The following is a 6000-nucleotide window of genomic DNA, read 5'->3' as shown; positions in this document are numbered from 1 at the left end:
ACCGAATTTAAGCCACGAAATCACCGTGAATTCGGTTTAAAAAATGTATATAGGAGTGCAACCACTAGTGTGGTTACGGTTGACAATATAGGGTGTCGGTCACATGGCATTTATGGGTCTCGCTCGGGTCCATAGGGTTGAGTACTGTGGTCAGGTTATCACCCAGGTAAGGATTAGCGTCTTACCTTTGGTTCTTGGAACTGTTTTGCCAGTGCCCAACTCATATTTTCTCACCCCTTTTCATATGATAGGGACATGCCACATAACCTAGCCCTAAGGAGAACGAGTGAAATAAACAGGTGGGAATTCTTAAGGAATTTCCCGCAATTAAAAAGCAATCTAATATTGATTTTTAAATTTAAATAAAATTTTAAGTTTTGAGGCGTAGCTTCGGAGTAGTGCGTGTGTGCATGACAATAATATAATAAGAAAACTTATCAGCAAAGGGAAAGCAGTAACAATCAAATAAAACACGTAAGGTAAACAGATAAGCACGTATATGGCTCCTAAACATGTGTCTAAGGCAATCTCTAACGACCTATCTTAAACCTTCGGCTATGATACCAATCTGTCACACCCCAACCTACGGCGGAAATGCCGAGGCGGACTGTTTGTCACAGCTCGCAAGGTTACTATCATGCAATTATATAAAATTCAAATATCTATTTATTTCATTCAAATAACACCATTAGTCAATACAAAAAGGAGTCCAAAACAAACAAAACATCCAATAATTCAAATGAACATTTAAAGTCTCAAAATAAACTCATATAACATAAGTCCTTAAGCAAATCTTCTAAATCCACACTTCACATCAAACGGTAACCTGCATATGCGTGAAAATAATATATTTTGTCAACATGAGGTTGAGTGAGCAACACACCGGTTCAGTTTACATATATAATAAAATACGTAGCTGCAACGAGTCAAATGAGATTAACAAATCAACCAATGAGCAAATTAAATGAGATGTCGAAAAGCACAAAGCTAAATCGACTAGCGTATGATCATACTATTTTCTGAGATTATGCTGGACCTCTCCGAATGCGGTTCACATTGAGCACATAAACATATAGCAAGTATGGCATGATATTAGTTAACACATAAGACAACAATTACAGTTTTGTGTATAGATAAGGTGTGAAAATATAATAAGTTACGCATATGTCCCCAAAACAGTATGAAAACGAGTAAAAAAATGGGGAATGTGGTACTCATCTCAAAGATGAACGAGGACGGTTAAGATACTGAGAATGGGGAAAACGAATCACACACGAGCGTTAACGCCTAGGAGAGTAAAGGATGTGTTTTAAATATAAAGGTCTTAATTACGACGCTAGTTAAACAATAACCGGATTACATATTATTATATTCATTTGGGGATTTATCATTTAATCTATTAATTTAAATTTATGAAAATATACTTATTAAAATGTTATTTGTAGTTTTCACTTTTTATGAATATATTAGTTTTACTTATTTTCTTTATATGCGTCAAATATTATTATTTAATATATAACATACTTTATATATTTGTATGTTTATATAAATATGTATAATTATACTTTTGTGTAAATACATGAGTGAAACGAAAGTTTAACGAGTACAAAGCGTCGGTTTTAGAGAAACAACTTTGCTTAATCAATATCATTATTATTAAAATGGATTAATTATTAAAAAATAATAAAATGTTTATTTTCCAAATAAAACGGAGTGTGGGAGGGTCGAACCCGTGACCCCCACCCCCAAACACACATGAGTTAACTAGCAGACTAGCCTGACCAACGTGCAGTTAAACTCTGGTTCAAATATTAATAAATGCAAGTTGTTTATCCCCAAATTGAATATACAAACCCTAATCTCGATTTGACCCAAAACGTTACAACTGATCAAAACAAGTTTAGGGGTTTTGTTCCCCATGAAAACGCGATCCCAAACATACCTTTAATTGCTATAAACGAAGAGGATAAGAGGGTGAACGAAGGAGAAACAGTGTAACACCCCGTAACCGCAGCGGAAACGTACACGGGATGCAACAGACACATCTGATATCAACAGCATTGCTTATAAAGAAAATACCATTACATTAATTTATATCATATTACATTGTTGCGAGTTTCGTTACTGTCTAGGTGTTACACACATGTTTTACCGATAAGACATTAATATATTCATTACAAAATATAGATCAGCAAGCTTCCAACAATTAGCACAGATCATTAAGCACATATCAATCATTCCAACTTGGGCATACCTAGAAAACATGTGAAGAAAACGGGTCAACTACGAATAGTTGGTGAGTTTCACTAATTTAAACAAACACTGACAGATCATTTTAATAATCATTTATTAGCAATGTAATTATGCTGGGAACTATGTTTCCCCAGAACGTTTTCATTAACCTTCTGGGAACTATGTTACCCCAGAACAATAATAACATCTGGGAACTATGTTACCCCAGAACAATAATAACCTCCGGGAACTATGTTACCCCAGAACAATAATAACTTCTGGGAACTATGTTACCCCAGAACAATTCCACACGATAAACAATTTATATATTCTGTGCATCAAACCATATATATATAAATATACAAGTGTTTCCATACGATCGGTATGTACTTAAATACTTTAATAAAGACATGCTTTCCGCCCCGGGAAAGTATTTAAAACAGTTCAGTAAAAGGGGCTCGTGAAAACTCACCTTTCTGTGAGTCGGGACGTGATACAATGAACTGCTATAAGCCTGGATCTGTAATATGATATCTAGTCGTTACTATATAATTCTCATAAATTAAATACGTGTCAATCGGTACATCTGGGGACATTGTTAACCCAGTACTGTACTCGATCCGGGGGCAATGTTAACCCCGTGACACTTCTAAGGACTCAGATGGTGACATTACTTAGAGTCTGACGGTCAAAATTATCATTTTTATGTTTTCCTTCATTTGCGTGCCTAGCACGGTTATCCGTTTTTAGTTTCAAAAATGAGTTTGTTCACACCCGACCCAAAAATGGTGTTTGACTGTTATTTTAGTTAAAGTGATGAAATTAGAGCTCGGTTTGGACACCCCGTTTGGCCGCGGGGCCCGTTTCCGTCATTTAGGTGCCGGAAACAGTAAAATCGGGTAAAATTACCCAAATCATCCGAATTATTTTCGGATGATTTACTTTTACTTAATTTACTTAGTTTTATGAAAATGGTCCATTTTTAGGTTTTTTTATATACCAGTCAGCTCGCTTATGCGAACTTTGCCGGTTTACACGTTTTAAGCTTTAGAAATTTGTTTTTATGTTCTTTTTAGCACAAATAATTACCCGTTTAGTCTCGGGTCTTGAAATTTTACACAACACTTATTTTGACAGTAAGAAATTTTACAAAAATTTTTCCAGATTTAATTTTTATATTTACATTTATTTATCTATTTTTAATCATCATTAAAACACTAAATATGTCAAAAATACCAAAAGACTTTAGAAAAATCCCAAATTTTTCCGGGATGATCCCTGCCATCCTCATAACTCCCTGGAATTTTTCCAGAACCCAAAACTCATTTTTCACGCCATTTTCACAAGAACCGAGCTAGAAAGCCCTAGAACTCGTTTTACCGAAAAGCCCACTTAGACTTCTCCAACTGAGCTCAAATTTTGTGTGTGACTTTTATATGTTATAAAGAGCTTATCTTAAATTTCCAGAATTTTTCATCATGTTTAGCTATTTTTCACCATTTTTAGCCAAAACCGAGCATTAAATTCACCAAATATTCATCCTTTATCCAAAAATTACCAAAAATTCACAGATCTCATATTTTCATGTGTAGATCATCTCTGTGAAATTTTATGGCCCGACTCTAAGCACACTACAATCTGTCCAAAATCATAGAACCACACGAAAACCGAACTATCTTGTGTTTTCTAGCGTTAGATCGCAAAGATCTTGGTTTCTAGCCTTTGCTAGCCACTAGATACAACACTTACAAGCACAATAACACCATACCAAGCAAGTTACACCAACAATCAAACCATTTCTTTCATAGTGTCGGTTTTGATATAAAACAAAGGTTTTAACCGTAAAAATCCGTTCTCGACTCTTTTTACTCATTTCTTGGACCAAGATCCCTTGTATAACTTGTATACATCTCTTGATCATGCAAGAGTCGGTTTCATCTCGGGTTTTCACCCGTCTTTCTCATGGAAACTCATTTTACAAGATTTCAACCGTAAAATTTCGTTCTAAACTCTTTTAACTCATCACTTGGATCAAGATCCTTTGTATAACTTGTATACATCACTTGATCATGCGAGAATCGGTTTCAACTCGGGTTTTCACCCATTTTTACATTTGAAACCTCCTTTTCTCAAGATCATGAAGTTGGAAACAAGATTCAAGCATTAAAACATGTGTTATACCTTGTAAATCTTGGTTGGAAATCAAGAACTTGGATGAATGTTGAAGGTTTGAGAGAGTTTTGGAGTTGGATGTTTAGAAAAAAAAGAAAATGTAATGTGTGAGTGTGTGGACAAGGACCGATCGGTCCAAGTTATGTGTGGGGTGGGGCCCACACATCCATTCTAGGCCACACATTCGGATTTTCGTAATCCGGATAATGTTTTGGATAATCTGGCTCAGTTCGTTTCTCGTTTAAACTCGTAATTCGGCTTAAAACGAGCCTAAAATGGTCGTTTTTCGGGTTAAAATAAAATTTACATAAAACCGACTTAAAAACTTTTTAAAAACTTAAACCATGACATTTATTGACTTAAAACATCATATTGTCGGTCATTGTGCATCTTTTTCGGTTTGATCGATCGTCTCTTGCTTGGTTTGATGTTAAAGGTCTCGTTTAACGTACCGACATACTAATAAATCGAAATCCTTTTTCTGTGCTATAATTCACTTATCCCGAAGCTTTAATACTTCGTAAACATCACTAAACATTATATATTTTGTCTATAATGTAATTCCCGATTCGTTCGGGTTTCAATAACCGTTCATCGTTTAATCGTAATTCTAATACGACTAACTGTTCATTCGAGTATAATTCGTACTGTGAGTCTTATATACTCGTATAAACACATTATAATTCATATATTCAGTATTGAATAACACGTAAATAGTATATTCCGGCTAGGGTATACCTGAATTTGCCGGAATCGTTACATTCTCCCCCCGTTATAAAAATTTCGTCCTCGAAATTTTACGCGTCAACTACTTCCTTTTGAGGAAATAGGTGGGGGTATTTCTTCCGAAATTCGTCCTTTCGTTCCCATGTATATTCTGGGCCTCGTTGTGAGTTCCATCTAACTTTGACCAACGAGATCTTATTGTGTCTAAGTTGCTTGATTTTCCCGTCTACTATTTCTATGGGCTCCTCTACAATGTTGAGCTTATCATTTATTTGAACACCCTCTAAGGGTAACACCGATGTCTCATCCGTCAGACACCGTTTCAGGTTCGACACGTGAAACACGTTGTGAACTGCACTCAGTTCATCAGGCAGTTCTAATCGGTATGCTACAGGACCGATTTTCGCAGTAATATCGAATGGCCCAATATATCTAGGGGCTAACTTCCCCGCCTTGCCAAATCTAACCACACCCTTCCACGGTGATACTTTCAAATACACTTTATCACCTTTCTCGAATGACAACGGTTTTCTACGGGTATCGGCATAACTCTTCTGCCGATCCCGTGCGGTCTTCAGATTGTTTTTGATTTCAAGAATTTTGCTGGTCGTTTCCTGGACCAGATCTGATCTAATAACCTGCGTGTCGCCCACTTCAGTCCAGCAGAGTGGTGATCGACATTTCCGACCATACAATGCTTCGTAAGGCGCTGCCTTTATACTGTTATGATAAATGTTATTATAGGAAAATTCAACGAGTGGGAGATGTTGATCCCAATTTCCTTTAAAATCCAGTACGCATGCACGAAGCAAATCCTCCAGGGATTGAATGGTCCTCTCAGACTGACCGTCGGTCTGAGGGTGGTAGGCT

Source organism: Bidens hawaiensis, unplaced genomic scaffold (genome assembly GCF_021521415.1).
Source record: "Bidens hawaiensis isolate Kalapana, Puna unplaced genomic scaffold, B.hawaiensis_p1.1 tig00003270_1, whole genome shotgun sequence".
Lineage (NCBI taxonomy): Eukaryota > Viridiplantae > Streptophyta > Magnoliopsida > Asterales > Asteraceae > Bidens > Bidens hawaiensis.
The sequence above is the reverse complement of the archived record's forward strand: the minus strand, read 5'-3'. Positions refer to the sequence as shown.